General features: G+C 39.5%; 1 protein-coding gene across 8 annotated transcripts in view; it reads left to right on the top strand.

Annotated features, from left to right (window-relative positions):
* Zhx3 (zinc fingers and homeoboxes 3) overlaps window positions 1-23744 on the top strand; it is a 122332-nt gene that overhangs the window by 32501 nt on the left and 66087 nt on the right. For 5 of the 8 annotated variants that reach the window (XM_021157000.2, XM_029471379.1, XM_029471370.1 and 2 more), the window contains exon 2: window positions 22227-22348. The gene's annotated coding sequence lies outside the window, so the exon portion shown is untranslated. Of the gene's footprint in view, window positions 1-15350; window positions 15802-20091; window positions 20258-22226; window positions 22349-23744 lie in introns of those variants that run through there. The other 3 variants (XM_029471365.1, XM_029471358.1, XM_029471381.1) reach the window with 3 other exon arrangements.

The raw sequence follows: 23744 nt of genomic DNA, 5'->3' as shown, positions 1-23744 counted from the left end.
AAAAAAAAAAAAAAAAAAAGAGCATCAAATGCTCAGTCACCCAATCATCTTTCCAGCTCCCTAAAAAGAAATTAAATAAAAAGAAAGAACCCTAACATGCTTGAAAATAACTTTACATTTTTCCTTTTTCCTAGTTTTCCTCATATGTATAATTTTTCCATGGCTGGATTGTACAACTCAGCATTTGTTAGTGTCTCTGAAGTGCCATGGTACTATGAAACCTGCAAACTTAGTTATAATAGTTTACAGTTTACCTTAACCATCCTCTCACTTGTTAGATTTTTTTTAATTATTCATAGTCTTATTCTGAAGACTACTTGTTTTGTTGTACATACTGTCTTTCTCTACAGGCACCTAGATCTACCTTTTCTCTCTGAGAGTGGGAAGAGAGCTACATTTCCTTAGACTTTGCAGAGTGGGATGAGTAACTCTGAGGCTGTTAAGGACAGGAGATGCAGTAGTTGTAGAAAGGATAGCTGGGAGAAGCAAGATTCTAGCTAAGTCAGTAAGCAGAATGCTTGCCTAAAATGTTAACATGGAGTTTTATTAAGTCTTACATTTTAAAAATGATTGCTACAAGGGAATTTAACATCATTAGCATTTGCATACACAATCTTGCTGATAATCTGAGATATGGTTAAGTTCAAACATATTCTGAGCTCTATTAAATGTGATACTTCTTAATAAATCTTATATTAAAGTAATTATACTGACCCCAGTTATCTAATACCCCTCAAATATTAACCTTGGCCTGTTGTTTCCTCCCTTAGCCATTCCTCCCAGTCTTGGGAACCCAAGGTACTATTGTCTGTTCAGTCCTGTACAAAGCTGTAACCTAGACAGAAGGGGCTTCCTTGGATAGTGCCATGTCTTTTGATTGGCTAGAATTGTATTTTCCAGAATAGCAGTCACATTTGTTTCACTAAGCAGAAACCTTCAGAAAATCAAAGAGCTATTTGGTTTTGAATCTCTATATCCTTACACTGGGCACAATGCCCAGCACATAGCAGATGCTTAAAAACACATTTGCAGAATGAAATGTCTGGAGATAGTCCTGAAATGTGTGAATAGTACAACAGCTTCCACTTAGCTCTTCTGAAGCTTAATGTCTTTTAAGTCAGTCATTCCTCATGATAGACTCTCTTGATCCCCATGCCTATTTCTCCTCATTGCCTGTAGCCACTGTTGACTACTAAACACTTGTAAGGTACATGGCCAGATTTCCCAGAAGTGGTGTAATTTACAGTAATACATTAAGTGTGCATTCTTCTTTTATTTTGTTGAGAAATCCCTGGCTGCTAATGTCTTTGTACTTAACTTGTTATCAAGCCTGGTAATTAAAAAAAAATGCTGTGTCCATTGTCGTCTTCTATTTTAGTGTTGCTTGATGAGCTTAATGAACTGTTCCTTCAGTATCCTCCTCTTTAGGGAAATCCAAGGAGGAACATTGTGGAAACTTCCCTCCAAATTGGCAACAATACCTAATTCTGTGCTTCTCAGAATTTCGTTACAGTGCAGGTTCTGATTCAGTAGGTCTGAGTACACCCTGAGATTATACCTATGTAACAAATTCTCTCAAAGGTTAGGCTGATAGTGTGGGGTCTCCTGGATCATACTGTGTGTAGCAAGGTGGAGTTTTGAGGTAAAACTGCTTGTGAATGCAAATCATCAACATTTGGCTAGCTATGCAGTTCCTATCATGCCCTCAGGAGAGTCTTTTTTGTTGTTGTAGTAATAGTTGTTGTTTTGTTTTGTTTTTTTGAGACAAGGTTTCTCTGTATAGCCCTGGCTATCCTGGAACTCACCTTGTAGACCAGGCTGGCCTCGAACTCAGAAATCCACCTGCCTCTGCCCCCCAAGTGCTGGGATTAAAGGGGAGCGCCACCACCACCCAGCAGGAGAGTCTTTCTGATGTTCACTAGATAAGCAGAGAAAACAAGGTTGGTGTTGTTTCACTAGCCTTTAAGAACTGTCCACCCCGTTGTTCACGTTTATTGGATTCCAACAGTGCAGCTCTCATCCAGCATACCAGTCTCTTTTCAAGTTGCTTGTCATTTAGACATTTGATGAACTGTCCATCTATATTGGGTCTTTTGTTTGTTTGTTTGTTTAGTTTTTGGTATATTTTCATATACCAGAAGGTTACCAAAAAGATGAAAATTTTGTTTATGTGGTACTGTGAATTGAATCCAGGACCTTGAACATGCCAAGCAAGTACTCTGCCACTGAACTATATCCCTAGTCTAAACAGTTTTAAAATCTTTGTTTATAAAGTGTGCTATAACTGAAATGTTAATGACATTCAGCATTTTTTTACTTTATCAGAATTTTTATAAAATGAATTCATCTCTGCAATAACATTTTTAAATGGAAAAGATACTCATGTAGATAGGAGCCTTTAAGATTAGCCAAGTGAATTCTTTAGAACACAGGGTAATTCTAACCCTAACCCCTAATCCTAGAACACAGGTTAAGAACACAGAAGTACAGATGTCCCTTTTCTCAGACTTAACACTCCCTCCCTCCTTCCTTTGTGTGTGTGTGTGTGTTGGGGATGGAGAACCTTCTGCAGTCTAAACCAGAAGTCTGCTATTTAGTTACAACCCCCAAACTCTATAAGTGATTTTTGTTTCAAAAAATAATTATTATTCTAAGATGGAGAACTATTTATTACATCTACTTTGTAGAATTCATTGTGATTTCTTTAATGGATTACAGGATGGAGATAAATTTCTACTAAGTAAAATTTTTGTCCTTTTGCTCAGATTTTTAAATACTACCTCTTTTTTTTGTCAGCTTGCTGGTAGCCACTTGGAGTATAGTGAATAAGTAAAATATAATCATTTCTTTATGGCATTTGCACCTGGAGTGCAAAAAGCTTTCATGAACTCATTGGATTGTTTAAGACAGTCTTAACTGACATTAATTAAACTGTTGAAAGGAAAGAGACAAATTTTAAAAAATTTGGTAGACATATCCAAATCCTGAATTGGTAGAGCATGGTCATATCCTTAGCATGCTACCCAAGGGAGACAGAGACCTCCTTTGTAGAAAAAATGGGAGACACCATTCTGTATTCAGTGCCATGATATAACCAGCCCCTTACAGATTTGAAGTGGAACAAGGAGCATCTTTATTTCTTCTCTATTGGACTGACATTGAGTTTGGAGCCACTCATTCATGGACTTGACATTGGATAACACAACTGGAATTAGATTATTATTCAATAGTGATGTAGTGATTATTGAAAAAGAGACTGCTCTGCCTAGGAATCCATCCCATCAGCAGACACTAAACCCCCACACTATTGCTGATGCCACGAAGCACTTGTTGACAGGAACCTGGTATGGCTGTTTCCTGAGAGGTTCTACCAGCACCTGACCAATATAGATGTAGATACTCAAAGTCAACCATTGAACAGAGTCTGGGGACCCCAATGGAAGAGCTAGGGGAAGGACTGAAGGAGCTGAAGGAGATTGCAACCTCATAGCAAGAACAATATCAACTAACTGGACCACCAAGAGCAACCAGAGACTAAACCACCAATCAAAGAGTATTCATAAAGGGATCCACGGCTCCAGGTACATATGAGCAGAGGACGGCCTTATCTGAAATCAATAGGAGGGGAGGCCCTTGGTCCTGTGGAAGGTTGATGCCCCAGCATAGGGGCATGCTAGGTGGTGAGGCAGGAGTGAGCGAGTGGGTAGAGGAGCACCCTCATAGAGGCAAAGGGGAGGGGGGAGGGGAGATAGGATGGGGGGTGTGTGGATGGGTAACCAGGAATGGGGATATCACTTAAAAATGTAAACAAATAAAATTATTAATTAAAAAATGGTTATTTGTTTCAGGAATATTTTCTAGGATATATTAGCATGTCTAAAAACTGCTCTGATTTCTTCTAAGTGTTTCTAAACATGCATGTCTATTTAGTTTAATATACTACTAGCATTAAATATTGAACTATATATGCCCCCAAATAAGCAATATTACAGAGCCCTGAAATTCAAAGGAGCTTTACAAATATTTAGAATACCCATATTTCTAGTGCTGAAATGTTCCAAGCCTATTTTTCAACATTTCTAATGATGCAGAATATCTAGGCATAGGCTAAGGGGACCATGGGGTGATAATCTAAAGGTAGGACTGACAGGTTGGAGACATAGCTCAGTGGTGGTTAAAGGGTGAGTAGTACTCTTGGAGAGAACCTGAATCTGGTTCCCAGTACTCACATTGGGCAGCTCACAACTGCCTGTAATGCCAGGACATCTGCCTTAGAGTTTTATTGCTGTGAATAGATGCTGCCATGACTCTGGCAACTCTTATGAAGCAAAGCATTTAATTGGGGCTGGCTTACAGTTCAGGGCTTTAGTCCATTATTGTCATTGTGGGAAGCATGGCAGCATGCATGGTGCTAGAAAAGTAGCTGAGAATTTTTTTATTTAGATCCACAGACTGCAGAAAGAGAGGGTAACACTGGACCTGGCTTGGGCATCTGAAACCTCAAAGTCTGTCTGAAGTGACACATTTCCTCTAGCAGGGTCACACCTCCCAATAGTGCCATTCCCTATGAGCCTGTGGGTGCCATTTTTATTCAACCTGCCATAACATCAGATGTCCTCTTTTGTACATCTTGCAGCATTACTTAAACATGCACACTCCCCATACACATAATTTTAAAAATATATCTTTAGAAAACAAACAACAACCTCCAAACAGGACTGGTAGTATCTGGCTAATTGTACCTATGTCAGTGTAGTTTTTCTAAATACTGTTCTAACCAGATAAGACTAGTCTTTTGTAGGCTAATTTCTGTCTATGAAGCTCTATGTGTTGTTCTTCAGCAAATTTTGAAAATCTTCAGTTTTTTGTCTTAATATGTAACTAGCATATAGTTTAAACTGTGTGCAACTATTGTGGGCCAGTCACTTTTCTAGATAACAGGGATGATGCTACTGTGTAAAAGTCACCACCATAATGGAAATCTCAAATCCATAAATAATAGGCTCTAGAGTTACAGTCAAGTGGAAATTTAAAAAACAAAAGTGTTTGCATCACTCTAAATTTGAATTTAAGTGCTGTTGTTGCTAGCTTTAGTTCTTCACAAGTACTCATGTCTAATGACTTAATGTTGGCTTCTCATAGGTAGTTTGATCTAAGAGGGAAAGAAAACACCTGAGACGGAAGCCAGAGCCCCTCCATAACCTTGTTTTGGAAGTGACGCTCCAGCACATCTGCTGTATTTGTTAGAAGTGAGTCAGTAAACTGGCCCACATTGCAGCAGAGGAGGTTACCCAAGGGCATGAATACCAGGAGGCAAAGATCATTAGTGACCATCTCAGAGTGTGCCTATCACAGAGAGTGAGACATAAGCAACTTTAACATATCACTTAAATGTTTTCAGTTATAAGTGGCAAATTTGTGGTAATGGAAATTATTGCTTTCTTTTTGTTTTATTCTATTTAATTTAAAAGACTTTACAAATATGCAAAAAAGAACATTATAAACATTGGCTATTATTCTGATGCCATTGTAGATTTTTCTTACCTGTATCAATGTTAGGACTGAATTGTTAGCGAATAACAACTTGTACCAATGGCTAGCCCTGATGAGCTTTTACCCTGGTGGGTAGACTTCTATGCATTTACTAAGTATTATCTTACGTAATCCTCAGGAACTCTCTGAGATAGGCACCACTGCTGTTTCTGTTCTACAAATGAAGACACATTGTGAATTTCTGATGGTGGCACAGGCAGTGTCAGCAGCTAGTGGGCAGCAGAGTAAGAGGAGAATAGACTGGAGCTCACACATCCAACTGCAGCACTATTTTTGTCTTCTTTGATAGAATTATTCAAGTGCTAAATTAACCCAGGATTCCCTGGGAAATAATTTGATGATGATTACTTACTAAATTTAGTATCATCTTGTTAGTGGGTGAGTTCCCCCTTTTACTCTTTAAGTGAGGAAACCAAGGCTTAGGCAGATGAGCTGCCTGTCTGTGGTTATGCAACAACCTTAGGTGTTGGTGAAAGCAGCATCCAAGAGTCAGGTTCCTGATACTAATATTAGCATTATTTCCTTTAAAATATAAGTATTTAGCTACAAAGAAGATCAAGGTTTTAGTAGAATAGCTTAGGAAAATAAATGTTTTGTCCCGAACTGCTCATTCTGTAAGCTGGGATTCATAATTAGCTAATTGTATTTAATTATTTTCCTTTTATTGTTTTGTTGTTGTTTTGAGACAGAGTCTCACTGTGTAGCTCTGACTGGCCTAGAATTCACTCTATACAAGGCTGGACTGGGACTCACAGAGATCTGCCTGTCTCTCCTTTGAGTGCTGGGATTAAAGGTGCACACCACCATGCTTGACTAAAATACTTTAAATTTTTAACTATAATTTCTGAGGAAAATATATATTTTAACTTCCATAACAAAATACAAAGGACCTCTAGATACCATTAAGGAAAGCTATAGTATATAAACATTTCAGTAACACTAAATTATATATAATGTGCATGCAAAAACTTTATAGACAGTGGAACAGCTAAAAGGCACTCCATAATTGAGTTTGAGGTTTTACATTTTATGTACATATACATAGTTTATATGAAGATAACTGATGAAGTCATCTTTCATATGTGAATGTCTCATTTATAGTTCTCTGCATCACACTTTTATAATTCAAAGAATGCTATAATATTTCAAAACAAATTGGTAAGCCTTTCCCTTACAAGAAACTAAAAATGGAATAGTTCTGGAACAACTGAGTTACAGTTTTTTCAGTCACAATAAACGTGTGTCCCAGTGCTGCTTTTCAAAGCCAGAGTACAAGCATTCTAATTGTGGAGTTAAAAAACAAGAGGAGCATGGTCACCTGACTGTGCTTGTTTGGTAAGAAGTGAAGTACAATTATTTTAAAAATATGTCTGTAAGTTTCTTCTTTCTCATTTGGGCAAAACAGTGGGCTTTATTGATAGTATATACAAGAGTGGGGCTACCTAAGCCCTTCCCCTTCTTCTGAGGATCTCAGGTACAAAGACTGAGAACAATGTTCAGTGTGTTGGGGAGCTGAGTGGGGCAGGGATTTCCTAGCAGCTGAGAGCCTCCCTCTTCCTCTCATGTAGAGAACAAAATGCAGAGAGTTTGAAGACTGCAGTCTTGGTGAGAAGATCTGTTTCTTTGAGCAGATGTAACTGAATAGCCAACATGTTAAAGAACATCTCAGGAAGGGAAACTAATAGGTATTGAATACTCTTAGGAAACTGGAGATAGTGGAAAGACATAGGATTGGTTGTTGCTTGTACACCGAGGTGGGCAGTGGAAGAGATGGATCGGTTCTGAATAAGAGGCTGACTTTGGTTTGGCACAAGCAAAGGAGCCTCAGAGGAACTGGGTTGTCCAAGAGCTGATATGCAGTGTACAGCTGGCCTTTGGTGAGAGGAAGCTGGCTTTGGGAATTGCTGGCATGTAAAGTGAGACCTGAGCAACTGGAACAGCATAGATGAACACAACAGTCAGTGGCCTGAGAGTCAGAGAGTCTAGTAAAGCATTCTGCTTGGTGCCTTATCAGTACCAAATGCAGTTCTTAAATTAATTATTTGATCAATAGCTGTACATTTAAAAAATCATTACACAATAAATATTTTATATTTTATAGTTGAAGCATGAAATACAATTTTATTGCTATAGGGAAGTCAAATTGTATTACATCTTCTTTTAAAGTTATGCATATAATACCCAAACATATACTTAACATATCCAAAGCTTTCCACTTTGACCTTTTTCCTAACCCTTTGTCCTCCAAAGATTTTTAAGATGATTTTCTATTTACTATTGCTAAGAGAAGCTGTGTCTGAATAGACAGTAAGTTAGAAATTGGAGATTGTGATTCTTCATGCTTGCCTTTGACTCATAGCTATGTTTTGTTAGTGTTCATTGACTAGGTTTCCTGGAAGAGGTACTTACCTTTGCCCTTTGTGGTGAGTAGTCTTGATGCTATAGGACATTCAGCTTCACAGTGGAGGGCTAAATCCCTGTGTTATGAACTCTGGGGACTCTACACAACTGAATAGATGCAATAGAGAGGTGTGTCATTTCCATGGAATAGAAAACCACTGTTCTGTGAGTGCATGTACACAAGGCCACACAACCAGATGGATGTCAGGGAGTTGTGATATGTCTTTTTATATGCATTTACATTTTAGTATGCTTATACCAACCTCTCACTGTTAGAGTAATCTTTAGTAAATAATAGTAAAAAGTAGCCATGAGCCATTGCCTATTTATTATTTTAAATACTTTCACTGGCCCCACTTTACTGTATGTAATGAACTTAGGATTCTAGGTTATAGCTGATATCTGAACCTCATTAGAGGTATTAAAAGCCTAGTAGACTTCTGGGGCATTACTCTTAGTGTTAAATATACATAAAACTGCCTACTTGGCAGGAAGGGTGAGAAGAGAAATATATTATTTCCTTTGATATTTGCAGAATCTAAAAACATTAATCCTGAGCAAAAGCACTGTAAAGCTTCAGCGCATGTCTTTGATGTTGTCAGAACTGTCCTGCAGTCTCCATTTTGGGAAAACAGTACTACCCTGGATTTAGTAATTAAAGCCATAAAGTTGAGCTCCATCCTTAAACTCTGTTCCTTATGTGCAGCTCATCAGAAGCCTGCTGATGCCTCCTGCTTCCAGAACACAGAGAACCTTCTCCATTGCCAGCAGCCTACTGTGGGCACTAAAGCAGACTTCTATACCAGCCATTTGTTTTATTTTTCTGCTCATATTCTAGCCCTACTACTATCCATTTGACACTTCAGCCAGAGTGCTCTTTTTTGGAAACCTAAGTCAACTATGTTAGTGCCTTTTTTCGTTCCCTCTTTCTTGAACCCAACCCCTCCCCCGATCCCATTTTCATCTCTTGTAGCCCAGGCTGGCCTTGAAGTCATTATATAGCCAAGAATGACCTTGAATTTCTGATACTTCTACATCTATTCTCAAGTGCAAGGATTACTGACATGCTGACATCACCGTCTCCAGTTTTATGTAGTTCTAGGGATCAAATTCAAGGCTTTGTGCATGCTAAGCAAGCACTGTTGTACCAGTTGAGCATACAGCCCTCATTTTAATCTGTTGGCTTCTTACTATTTGTTAGTTTGGTTTCTGTTAACATTTATAAAAGAGGATCCAGATAAGCAATTTTCTTTGTGGGAGTGGGGGGCGGGTGTTTGAACTCTACTAATGGCATTCAAGAGAGTAGGGTTCCCTAAGTTCCTCCCTCCTCCTGGGGATCTGGGATGGAAACTGTAAAGGGAGATGCTTAGTGTTGGGACAGGAACTTTCCAGTAACTGAGGGCCTTTGTTTTCTCACAATCTTGCTGGGGCACGTGGCCCAGGGCTTCTTACTCCTTGGAGGCCCTGTAGGCCATGAGGACCACTACCCTGTTGCTGTAGTCATATTCATTGTCATACCAGGAAATGAGCTTTACAAAGTTGTCATTGAGAACAATTTCAGCCCCATCATCAAAGGCAGAAGAGGAGGCATCACTATTAAGTAGCAGGAGACAACCTTGTCTTCGGTGTAGCCAAGGATGCCCTTTTAGTGGGCCCTTTGATGACTGCTTCATCACATTCTTGATGTCATCATACTTGGCTTTCTTCAGGCAATATGTCAGATTCATGATAGATACATTGGAATAGGAACACATAAGGCCAAGTCAGTGAGCTTCCTGTTCGATTGTTGGTATGGCCTTGCCCATAGCCTTGGCAGCACCAGTGGATGCAGGAATGATGATCTGGGCGGCCCTCTGATCATCATGCTAGAGCTTCCAGAGGGGCCATCCATAGTTTTCTAGGTGGTAGTGATGGCATAGACTGTGGTAATTAGTCCTTTCATAATGCCAAAGTTGTCATGAATGACCTTGGCCAGGGAGGCTAAGTTGATGGTACAGGAAGCATTGCGGACAATCTTGAGTGAGTTGTCATACTTCTCATGGTTCACACCCATCACAAACATGGAGACATCAGCAGAAGAGGCAGGGATTATGACCTTTTTAGTCCAACCTTTCAAGTTGGACAGGCCTTCTCCATGATGGTAAAGACACCAATAGACTCCACAACAAACTCAGCATCACCCCACTTGATGTTGGTGAGATCTCACTCCTGGAAGATGGTGACAACCTTTGAAAATGACAAGCTTTCCTTTCTCAGCCTTGAATCTGCTGTGGAACTTGTCATGTAGAGCCTGTAGGCCATGTAGTTGAGATCAGTGAGGAGGTATTGATCTGTCTGCTGGCGTTGAAGGAAGCCCTGGTACCCAATAAGGCCAAATATGTTCACTCTGATCTTCATCATCATGTCTTAGGGATGGGGCTGGCACTGCATGAGAAGACGTGGGTGTCTCTGGAACAGGAAGGAGCAGAGACAGATAAACAATTTTCAAATTAGAACTGCATTGAATTTTCTGGAGAGCCTTTAAATATATGAACCTGGGCCCACTTTTGCCAATATTGGCTCAGTTGAATTGTGTGGTCTAGAGAATGTTTAAAGAAGCTCCCAGATGATTTTGTGTGATCAGATTGGTAGCTGAGCTGGGTTATTTTAACTCAAGTGGGAATGACCATCCTTTCAGAAGTAGATTCAAGCTACAGGTACCCTTGTCCTAAGAAGTACTGGATTCAGAGCCAGCTTTTCTCTCCCTCTCTCTCTTTCTCCCTCCCTCCCCCTCTCCCTCTTCTTCTCCATCTTTCTCTCTCTCTCTCTCTCTCTCTCTCTCTCTCTCTCTCTCTCTCTCTCTCTCTCTGTGTGTGTACATGTGCGTGTGCACGTGCATGATGCCTTGTGTGCTGCTATTTCTTCACTCTGTAGTCCTAGCACCTATGTGGGTGGTCTCCCCAACTCATTCCCTCCTTCATTGTAGAGAGCTGTTCTACTGGCTTTGTCCTTATGAGAACATTAGAGGATGCAGCTGTTCACTAGACCTTTAATTATTCTCTTGGCGATCCCTGTCTCCCTCCTACTTCCACATCAGCTTCTACTGTGTGAATTCAGGTTTGCTTTCCCCAGGGTTCTGTGGGTAAACACACATTCTTGGGGGTTCTTTCTTTTTGCTTGATTCAGATTGAGTTCTTTTCTACATGATCTTGATTTTTAATTTTTTATATCATCACTCTGGTAACATTTTCCTGTTATACTGTGCCACAGTATAATCCTTTCATATTCTATAATATATTTTTATAATCGGTATTTTACATAGGACATTTTAAGAGATGGAAGAGGGGCCTAGAGAGATGGTTGGTAAAATGCTTGCTATGCAGTGTGAGTTTATTAGATCCCTAGTATCCACACAGAAAGTTTAGGGATGGGGTGTGTCTGTGACCACAGAGCTGGTATATTGTGAGTACAGAGACAGATGAATACCAAGGCCAGCCAGTTAAACTGAAAAACAGTAACCATCAGGTTCAGAGATAGGCTTTGTCTCAAAAAATAATGTGGAGAGTGATAGAACACTCCAGCTGTCCACTTCTGGCCTTATTCATGAATTTTTGGGCAGACCCGACATTACACATGTACAATGCTGAACCAAAAATTCTTGACACTTTTTGATTATTTCTGAAAAGTGTCCAAGGAATTTAGCATACTAGCCACAGATGAGGAGCAATGGCTGATTTAACCAAATGGAAAAAACAATTCTATTCTGTTAATGAAAAATGCATTTGAAGCTGTTAGATGCTGTTTTCTTGTATCAAATAAGCAAAACATGTTTGTGTATCTGGGTGTGGATGTTATGGTAGGGAGTGGATGAGGGGTGGAAAATGTGGCATACAGAGTATAGGACATTGCATGCAGGCAAAAGAGTAGAAGACATAACTTCTAGTGGAATGCAAAGTGGCACAGTGTAGCTTGGCCAGGTGGGTCTTAAAATGCTCTTAGAAATGCTTTGACCCAGAATTTTCAAATTCTTGAGGTCTATTATAAGAAAACAATCATGATGAAAGCATTAATTTACATGCAAAAATGATAAAAGGTAATATAGATCAGATTTCTTAGAATTAGAGATTTATTAGATTGATGTACAGCTGTGATCCAGCTAATCCAACAATGGCTATCTGTGAATTGGAAGTCCAAGAATCCAGCAGTTGTTCAGTTCACGAGGCTGGAAGTCTCAGCTGGTCTTCAGTATAAGCTAGAATCCCAAAGACATAGTATAATGCCAATGTCTTATGGACTTGCTCTTGAGTTGAGAACAATCAGGGGAAAAGCAAAACCTTCCTTCTTCCATGTCCTTCTATAGGCTTCTAGCAGGTGTGGCCCAGGCTAGAGGAGGCTTTTCCCAGCTCAAAAGAGCTGGATTAAAGGCATGTATTCTACTTCAAAGATCTTGATTAGAAATAGATCTTCCTACTTCAAATTAAGCAAAAATCCCCTTGAGGTGTGCACTCCATTTTTGGGTTTTAATTAATTCCAGATATAGAAGAATAGCCATCTTATTAGTAATTTTTTTTGAGACAGGGTTTCTCTGTGCAGCCCTTGCTGTCCTGGAACTCACTCTGTAGACTAGGCTGGCCTCGAACTCAGAAATCTGCCTGCCTCTGCCTCCCAAGTGCTGGGATTAAAGGCGTGCGCCACCACTGCCTGGCTTTATTAGTAATTTTTAATTAAGATATATTTAAAGAGCTAACAAAATTGAATAAACAAGGTAAACTAAGAAAACATTGCAATGGCAGAGATAATGTATGGGATGTTTTCTTACTCAGCATCATTATCCAAGCATCATCTCTGTCACCATCATACATTAGTCTTCAGAGCTATGTGCATCCCTCCCCCCACCCCCCCACCCCAGGCCAGACAAGGTGGTACAGTAAGGGGAACGGGATCTACAGAAGAACAACAGATTCAGGAACAGCCCCTGTGCCAGTTGTTGGGGAACCACATGAAGACCAACCTTCACATCTGCTACATATGTGCAGGGGGGCCTAGGTCCAGCCCATGCTTGCACTTTGGTTGGTGGTTCAGTCTGTGAGAGGCCCCCACGGGTCCAGGTTAGTTGACTCTGTTAGATCCCTATCCTCTTCAGGTCCCTCAACCCTTCCTCCAGCTCTTCTTCAAGACTGGCAATTTGTCCCACAGAAATGTATGGATAATAATAATCACATGAAAATGTTTGACCAGAGAAGCATAGTAAAAAATACTCAACAACATGGAAGTGTCTGATACACACATTAGAAAGAAAATAGCATTGTCCGCTTAGGTTGGAGTGTGTGTGTACACAAATATTGACAGTACTGATTTCTGGGTAGCATATAGTTTTTGGAATTACTTTAATTTTCTTCTTTATGCCTTGACTTTTATTATGATTCAGTTTTTATCAGTGCTATGACAGCATGTCTCACAGAATCAAGTTAATGGAAGAAGGACTTATTTTGGCTTATAGTTCCTGTGATGGCTGGCTTTATGTAAACTTGACATGACCTAGGGTTATCAGGAGTGGAGGGAGCCTCAATTGAGAAAAGGCCTCTATAAGATTCAGCTGTATGGTATTTTCTTAATTAGTGTTTGATGGGGGAAGGCCCAGACCAGGATGAGTGGTGCTATCCCTGGACTGGTGGTCATGGGTTCTATAAGAAAGCAGACTGAGCAAGCCATGAAAGCAAGTTCATAAGCAACACCCTCTTCCATGGCTTCTGCATGAGTTCCCCGACTCTAGGTTCCTGCCTTGCTTGAATTCTTGCCCATACTGCTGTTGGTGATGAACTGTTATCTGGAACTATGAGTGAAATAATGCCTTTCCTCTTCAAGTTGCTTTTGGTCATTGTGTTTCATCACAGCAATAGTAATAACCCTAACTAGGACAATTTCAAAGGTGTCAGTCATGGTTGTCAGACTCCACATATCTGGCATGGCACCATGCTATCAGTGTGTCAAAAAGACAGTTCTTTACTTCTTGGTAGATGGAAAGCACAAAGAGAGAAAATACAGGAAGAGTTCAGGAAAGGGCAATTCCCTTCCTTCCCCTTCCTCTTCCTCTTCACCTAATTTCTGTCACCATACTTTAAATACCAACTGGTAGTCCCCAGTGATAGAACTGCTTTTGGAAACACCTGGGGATGTGCGTCTACCCATCTAGATGTTTCTAAAGCCAGCCAGTCAGAATTGACTGTCATAGAGTGCTCTTCTCTAGTCTCAAATACGATTCTGTATCGCCCAGTTTGCCATATGGAATATACATGGCTTTATAATCTGTTTTATTTTTACAAATGTCTATTCTTGATACTGTACTTTATATTTTCAACATACCTAAAATATTTGATATGGAGGGGTGTTTAGAGTTAGGGAAACTTGAAAGAAATGTTCATGTAATTAAGTTAGAATTTATTAAGTGAAGGCTGGTGTCTTAGAGTTCCAATTGCTGTGAAGAGACACTATGACTAAGGTAACTCTTATAAAGGACAACATTTAATTGGGGCTGGCTTACAGGTTCAGAGGTTCAGTCCATTATTATAGTAGCATCCAGGCATGGTGCTGGAGAAGGAGCTGAGAGTTCCAAATCTAGATCAGAAGGCAGCCAGGGGAAGACTGGCTTCCAGGCAGCTAAAACAAGGGTCTCAAAGCCTACCCTCAAAGTGACACACTTCCTCCAAGAAGGCCATCCCTACTCCAACAAGGCCACACCTCCTAATAGTGCCACTTCCTGGGCCAAGCCTATTCAAACCACCACAACTGAGGAGATAGCTCAGTAGGTATAGTGATTGCACAATAATGAAAACCTAAATTTAAGACCCATAGAATTCATATAAAAGCTGGGTGCTGTTGTGTTCATGTAACTTCAGTACTAGAGATGGTGTCAGGGCAGGTGGATACCTGGAACTCTGTTTAGCTAGTCTAGATGAAACAGCTGCGTCTTGGGTTCAGTAAGAGAAACTGTCTCAAAAATGAGGTGGGTAGTGATAGAGGAGAAAAACCTGATGTTTGTTAACTCCTGGCCTCTGCAAGTGCACACTCATGCATAGAACACACACACACACACAGAGTAAATAATTAAAGATAAAATTACATACAACTTTAAAAAGATACATTACTGTTTTACTTAAAGATATATATGTATTTTTAGATTTATTGTTAATATTTTATGTATGTGAGTGTTTTGCCTCTCATGTATGTCTGTGTATCACATGCATGCCAGGTGCCTGAGGAGGTCGTGAGCCTCCATTTGGGTGCTAGGAATTGAATCCTGATCTTTTTCAATAACAGCATACACTCTTAACTACTGATCCACTATATGGCCCCATGTATTTTAATTTTAGTTACATTTATTGTGTGTGTGTTTGTATGCAAACATGCAGTATCATGCATGTGGAGGTCAGAAGTGAGTTATTACTTCTAGCTGAAGTGAGTTCTGGGAATTAACCTCAAGTTGTTGGGCTTGGTGGCAAATGATTTCATCCATCAAACCACCCCATTGGCCTTAAAGATATAAATAAGAATACACAATTTTCAAACATCTTACCTCTATATCAGAATCTCATAATAATGATACACAACTACCTTTGTGTCATTTTTTAAAAAGGCCTTTGAACTTTTAATTTTTTAATAACTGAGGTGTGATTTACATAGATAAGACATATAGATATAAAAGAAACAAACAGGTTTTTTTTTCTTTCTGTAGGTCTGGCTGTCCTGGAACTCACTCTGTATACCAGACTTGCCTCTAACGCAGAGAGATCCACTTGTCTCTGCCTCTGCTGGGATCAAAGCTGTGCACCACTACCGCCTGGAGATTTTAACTGTGCAGTTTTGAGAAGGGTAATCAGCATTCCAAGCGCTCTCATACAAAATGTTCTTGTCAACTTGAAAAGAGCTTTTATACTTTCATTGTCATTCAGATGTAATCTCTTGTAATTTTTCTACCATCAGAGATTTTTTGTTTTCCCTAAAATTCTATATACCAGAGTTATATATATTTTCTTTTCTAAGATTCATTTGTTCAATAAGATTTTGAGTTCAATATGATATATCAAGTAAATATTTTTATTGCTAAGGAATGTTCCACTGCATACTTACCACAGTCTGTCGATTCTCATGTTGACTGACCATGTGTTCAGGTACTGGCTACTTTAAAATTGAGGCTTATCAGTTTGTAGCTGTTTCACAGAGCTCCTGAAAAGCCTCCTCTTGGCTCCTGGAAATAGAAAGCACAGACTCAAGTAAGTGAAGTAATTGAATTGTCCTGTGCTTGGGTACTTTGTGCTATCTCAGATTAGAGATTCTGAACTGGGGGTTTGAGAAGCTAAGGTTGTCTCTCTGACAGACTAGAGTGTACCACCTCTGCCCCTAGCTTGTTTCTTGTAGAGTTTAGGCAATTCACAAGAGCCTGTACTCCATGTGTGCATACATATGTACAGACACACATATTTGCATAAATATAAGTAAATCTTTTCATCTGTTCTACCACCAACTAGAAAGCTTCGTGTTCCACCTGTTCCCAAGTCTTGACATTAAGTTCAGGTGAACTGAGTGCAGCTAGAGTAGAGGAGTGTGAAGCAGGGCAAGGTGCAATTTAGTTTTCTTGTTGAAAGCACTGTTACAGGGAGGGTGACTGTGGCTGCCCTGGAGGCAGGACCAAACAGAAAGCCTTTTCTACCTACTGTGTCAGGAGGGCTTTCTGGTTCTGGAGCAGAAATTGACAGCAGACACAGGTGCAACAGCAATTCTTTGCTTCATAGACTCAATCTTCCGGTCTCAAATGACTTGTAGTTTTGGGGACCATACAATTTTCTGGAAGTTGCTAGTCTTAGAAAGCACTGCAGTTATTTTTTCCTGTTACCATATCTCTTTCAGTTTAAATTTTGATGTGCAAACAAGAAACAGATTGTGTTCAGCCCAAGGAATATCTATAACATCAAGTGACTGTTTTCTCACAGACCTCAGCCAACATTTTTCAAGAAAGTACTTTTTAAAGAGCTTTTAGGTTGAAGAGATAACTTAGAGGTTAAGAGCACTGTGAGCTGTTGTAGAAGACCTGAGTTGGTTCCTAGCACCCGCATCAGGAAGCTCACAACAAACTATAACTCCAGTTGCAGGGGATCCAATTACATGTGTGCTACATACACACACAGAGTGACATATTTTTGCACAAATATAAAGTAAATATTTTTAAAAAATCTAATACACACTACCCTAAATATTAGTCAGAGAAATAAAAGTCTGTTTTAGAAATGATCTTCTTTTTATTAATTCTATTCTGGATAGTTAAAGAAAAGAAAAAAAATTTCTTTAGGGACAGAGAAATGGTTCAGCATTGAACTGCCAGTGGTGTAAGCTGGTCTGACAGGAATTCACTCGTACAGAGTGTCAGAGGTCCTTGGATAGTCATGGCAATTTTGAAAAGTGAAGTCAGAAAACTTGCATGTCTGAATTTCAAAATTCACTACAAAGATGTAATAATCAAACATTATGATTCTGGCATGCATATGCATATAGATACATAGAATAAAACTGAGAATACAGAAAAACCCCTTCTGAGTGATGCCAATTATTTTTCAAAAGGCTTTTAAGACCATGCAGTAGTCAAAGAATAATGTTCTTAATAGTGGTGTAGAGACAAATCAGTATCTTCATGTAAAACAGTGACCTTATATCCAAAATTCACACCATGTGCTAAAGTCAAAAGGAATCAAAGGCCCAGTTATAAGAGCAAAACTATGATACCTAAGTAAACATAAAGGCAAATCTCTTTTAAAATTATTTTATGTATATGAGCATTTTGCCTGCATATATGTACATATATCGCATGCACATGTCTGGTGCCCATGGAGGCCAGAAAAGGGGATCAGATCACCTGGAACTGGTTGTCAGTCACCATGTAGGTTCTGGGAACCTAACACAGGTCCTCTGGGAGAGCAACAAATGTTCTTAAGTGCTGAGCTAGGTTTCTTACCCAAAAAGCAAATCTTTAAAAATGTTATAATATTACCAGTCAGTGTAACTGAGAGTAAGCACTCATGTGCCACGGCACAACTGTAGAAGTCAGAGGACAGTTAGGATTTTGTTCTCTGTCCACTGTTGGCTGTACGCTTGAACTCAGGTTCTCAGGCTTTGGTAGCAAGGTCTCTTACTGGTCATGAGTAAATCTTGTTGATCTTGGACCCAATCAGTAAATTTAAAAATTTGGCAAATTAGAGCACATCATAAAACTTTTGTGGACCAAAGGATGCTATCAAGAAAATACCTTACAGAACAGTAGAAAATTGAAAATCTCATAAGAGCCCGCTATTTGTCATCTTAGAACTCAACAACTAAACAACCTAATCAAAATATGGGTAAAGGACTTGAGTAAATTTTTCTAAAGAATATATACAAATGTGTATGCATGTGAAAAGATACTCAGCACCATTAGTTATTAAGAAAATACAGATCAAACTACAGTGACGTACCATTTCATAGCCACAGGATGGCTATATCCTTGAGAGCAAAGCAAAACAGAACTTAATAAAGTTATAAGTATTGATGAGGCTGTGAAGAGTCCCACCATGTACTTTGCTGGTAAGAATGTAAAACAGTGGAGCTTCTGTTGCTACAGTTCAGTAATGCCCTAAAAAGTTGAATGCAGAATTTTCATGTGACAAAGAAATTTTACCCTCAGGTATTTACCCCAGTAATTGGAAACATGTTTTCAAATATTTAATGTTTATAAATAGTTTTACTAACAGCAATGCTATTAACAATGGCCAAATGATTAAAAACAACCTGGTATTCATCAATACATAAATCAGTGAAGAATTGTGATACGTACAAGTGGGTTTTTCATGGTAAAAAGAAATAAAATGGTGGTACATTGTTGCGGCCTGCCCGCAGTCCACAACACTAACGGTTCAACTGAGAATGGCAGTTCGAGCTGAAAAGAGAGGAATCTAGACGGGGCGGAAGAAAGAATGAAGCTAAGACAGGATTCTGATCAAAGCTCAATTTTACTATTTCCAGACACTCAGTTATAAAGGAAGGGGGAGGGAACCCAATATCCCGCCAAGTAACTCAGGGTCCAGTACCAGGACGAACACGTGTGTGCCTCCAGGCAGCAAAGGCAGGGTCTAGCAGTAGGCGTGGCAGGACGAATGAGCAGGAAGCTCCACCCTTGAGCAAGCAGGTTCCAGGCTGGGGGAAGGGAGGCCACAGTACATAATACAATTTAGATGAAATACAGTGTTAACTGAAAGAAGCAGACATGGAGGGTCATGTTACATGATTCTGTTGATATCAGTTATTCCAAGGAAGTTAAGCATTGTAGCTCATACCATGTAATCACAGCATTTAAGAGAATGAAGGTTGTCTGAGAGTTGGAGACTAGTCTGGGTGTATATATAGTGAGTTTCAAAACAACAGAAATAAAAGAAGTAACCCAAAGAAATAACTCTAAAATAACATAAATCAAATTGGTGATTTCTAGGGATTAGGGGTGGGCGCTAGCAATAACTGCTTATGAGTACAAGGTTTTATTTTTAATTGCTGAAAATATTTTGTGAATGGGTAGAGGTAATTGTTGCTCAGTGCTGTGAATAGTCTAAATACCACTGAATTGTCCATTTATGTCCATGGTGAGTATTACATTATGTAGATTTTGCTTATTAAAGATTACATCATAGGCTTTCTGTGATCTCTCAAATAACTATAGGTTTCCTGTCATAGCTACCTTGTGACTTGGAATCCACATGATTTTGTAGCATTGGTCCATTGGGACATTTCTCTCTGTGGGTGGCTAATCTCAAAGACAGATGGTCCCAAGTGGGTTTCTTCCTATAATAACAATTAAGGAATGTAGTTTTGACTTATCATTTTTATTTGATTAATTTTGGAAAACATCTACCTTCAATTAATAATTTAAAATATAGGCTGGTCTGACATTGATTAGCTTCTTTATTTAGCCTGTTTAAACCAGCTTTGTCTTGTTTAGGAATTCAGCAACATTTGATTTTATGAAAATGTGTAGAAAGCAATGCAGTTGCATTTTGGGGGGTGGGGTGGGGTGGTGGCTTCTTCTGTGCTACAGGTAGGAACGTTTGTTTTACTCTGCAACTACTGTGAATGCTTCTTGGTACCAGGAGAATTGGTGTTGCGAAAAAGAAATTATAGTTTCAGTTCAATCAAGCACACTTTGTGCAAAACTTAAACAAATTGATTCCTTCATTGTCCACCTGCTTTGTGTTTTTGAAGGATGCATTCTGTCAGTGGAGCTGAAGGTGAGAAGAGCTTCTCACAGAGATAGGTGTGTGTCGGTCATGAAGCTTTTCTTCAGGAATGAAGCCAGTGGCTTCTAGCCCATAGGCACTGCTGTATTTTATGGGTCCTTGTCTTTTCAGATATGTATCTGTTAGTTGTCTTGTATACCTGATGCTTCTTATGACAAAAATACACCATCCAGGCTAGAGTCTAGAGCTTTGAAACAAACAATATTCAAATGGTCTGTAGTGAATCAAGCTGTTAGCTGCTTACATTATTAGCATTGTGTCCCTGCCAGCTGAACTGGAAAGTGAAGAGATGTCTTACTTTGTGACTTCAAAGTTAGAGGTGATTTGGTGAACAACAAAATAGCTAAAAATAAATAGAATAAGTTAGAGGTGAGTGAATGTAATTGTTTATGATAATTATTGCTTCTGATTCTCACAACATCAGATATTCTTTCTTTTCAGAAAAAAATACTTATTTTTATTTTATATGTATGAGTGTTTTGTTTTCCTGCATGTATGTATGTGTATCACATGTGTGCCTGTTACCCACAGGAGAAGATCCCTTAGAACTGGACCTACAGATAGCTGTAAGCTGTCGTGTTGGAACTGGGAACTGAACCCAGGGCTTCTGCAAGAGTTGGCAGTGCTCTTAATCATTGAGCCATCTCTCTAGACTCCAGATTTTCTTCTTCTGTTCATAAGATAATTTTCTAAAATAAAAAAGTTGGAGAATTATGAATTAGGTTTTTAATAAATTGTAAATTAGGAAAAACCCAGGGAAACAAAAGCGAAACAGTGATGAGTCTTCAATGTACTGGAAAATTAAAATTAAATTTGCTTGCCTGTGAAAAGCATCATAGTACACGTGGCATGGCTAAAATAATTGACTGAGTTTCTCTGTGTCATCATCTGGGTATTAGAGCAATAGACTTTACACACTAAGATCATGGTAAGGATTGTATGTGCTAATGTAGCTGGAGCTCTAGTGCAGAGTAGAAGCAGTAGGAAAGGCGTAAGTGCATGCTGGGAATAAAGTGTAGCCACTTTGGTTGGTTTGTGAGGGCCAAACCTGTTTGTATTCATAGATATTCACAACCCTGATGCCCTTGTAATGTAGCAAGGTGTGAATAGCTGAAACTTCAAGCCCTTCTTACTAGCATACTCACTTTGGGTCCATTTTGTTAATTGGCATTTTAACCAAGAAGAATGCTTTGGTAAAGGAATATAGAACTCAAGAGCACTGTGTTTTTAAGTCCATTCTCAGTAATTTTAAGAACTCATAAAGCATCTTTGGTGGTTTTGGTTTAAAAGACTTTGTTTTATTCCTTCACTATAAATTGCCATATGCCTAACATTGTCCGTGGGCAAAATGGGATGAAGTGGATGCAAGGATCTGAGAGGAGAAAGAAAAATAGTTGTTACTTGGCCTAGAATGAATATATATATATATATATATATATATATATATATATNTNTGTGTGTGTGTGTGTGTGTGTGTGTGTGTGTGTGTATACATACACATATATATACATATATATGTGTGTGTGTATGTACATATATATATTTATAGAGAGGGGGCACATGTGCCTAGGGCTTCAAAGGAAGAAAACAAAATTACCATATCTTTAGGTTGTACATCCTGGAAGCTGAAGGCCACATGCTTATCAGCTAATTATTGCTGTCAGACTGCCGGAAGCTTAACTAGAGTGGGGGATGAAAAGATTTTAATGAATCATCTTGAGTTGGTGGCTGAGCTCACTGACCTGTGTTTGTATGCTCTAGTCTCAGTTTTAAGTAGTCAGAGCTCACATCAGTGATCCAGCAGCACTTACAGTTGCTGTCAATCATCATGTGCATTTTAATGACCTCACTTGGCTCTGTGCACCTGACACATTTGTCCAGGGCTCTGATAATGAGTTAGGAAAGATTAAGGAAGTTAGATAAGTGGACTTCCTAGAAATGTGCTTTCTTTTCTTGTGAGGTGATGGAATTATGCTTTTTTTACAGGACTGAATTGCAGCTACAGAGGCAGCAAACGACTCCTTAAAGATGCCACAGGACTGCAGAAAGTGAAGGGGACCTTGGAGAAGATGATGACGTAAAAAGAATGTTTCTCCCAAGGACAAGAAGTATGTCTGTATTTTAACAAAATTCTTGCTGTATCCAGTACAAAGTCTGTAATGCCTGAGGTGTGATAGCCATTTTTAGTTTTTATTACTGTTACACATTCTTTTTTTCATAGTACGGTGGTTTAGTGGTGATGGTATCATGGTTACAAGTCTCATGTAGTTTTGGTCTGCACCTCCAAATGCCAGCATACATACTTACACACAAGTTGGTTTTAATCCACACTTAACAATGCATGGAAAGTATCTCTCTTTAAACTTTCATTTCTTTTGTGTGCTATTTTCCCAAGTTTATGGGTACCTTTTCTTTTTTTTTTTGCGATTACATTTGCCAGTACTATCACTTTTAGTTTATTCACAAATATTCCTAGTTGAAATATTAAACTTTCGTTGGGCAGTGGATCACATTTTTTGATTTATTTATTACATATAAGTACACTGGAGTTGTCTTCAGACACACCAGGAGAGAGCACCCATCTCATTACAGATAGTTGTGAACCACCATGTGGTTGATGAGACTTGAACTCAGTACCTCCAGAACAGCAGTCAGTGTTCTTAACCGCTGAGCCATCTCTCCAACCCATGTGGTTCACATTTTTAATTCCAGCAACTTGGCAGGTAGAAGCAGGGAGATCTCTGAGTTTGAGGCCAGCCTGGTCTGCAGAGTAAGATCCAAGACAGCCGGAAGTACACATAGAAACCCTGTCTCTTGAGGCCCCAGGGAAGGGGGATTCTGGTGGGGTGGGGAACAGTGGGAGAACACCCTCTCAGAGGCAAGGGGAAGGGGGAAAGGGATGAGGAACTGTGAAAGGGGGGACTGGGAGGGTGGCTACAGCTGGAAGGTAAATAAATAAAACAGTTTTTTTAAAAAGAAACCCTGAGTAATAGTGTCAGGCCTTGGGACCTCCCCTTGAGCTGGATCCCACTTTGGGCCTGTCACTGGACCTTCTTTTCCTTAGGATCCTCTTCATTTTCATCCCTGTAATTCTTTCAGACAGAAACAATTATGGATCAGAGATATGATTGTGGGATGTCCTGCTGGAGGTGGACTCTATAAGTTCCCTCTCCCTAGTGTCTGGCATTTCATCTAAGATCCTTCTCTTTGAGTCCTGAGAGTCTCTCACCTCCTAGATCTCTGGTGCATTCTGGAGGGTTCCCCCAACCTCCTATTTCCCTAGGTTGCCTGTTTCCATTTCTTCTGCTGGCCCTCAGGGCTTCAGTCCTTTTCCCTCACCCAATACCAGATCAGGTTCCCCCTCTCCCTCCTACTTCCCTCCCAGGTCCCTCCCTCCCTCCCTACTTGTGACTGCTTTCTTCTCTCTCCCTAGTGGGACTGAGGCATCCTCACTTGGGCACTTCAGTTTTTTGAGTCCGGTGGATTGTATCTTAGGTATTCTGT

Source organism: Mus caroli, chromosome 2 (genome assembly GCF_900094665.2).
Source record: "Mus caroli chromosome 2, CAROLI_EIJ_v1.1, whole genome shotgun sequence".
Lineage (NCBI taxonomy): Eukaryota > Metazoa > Chordata > Mammalia > Rodentia > Muridae > Mus > Mus caroli.
This window is presented reverse-complemented; position numbering and strand designations above follow the sequence as displayed.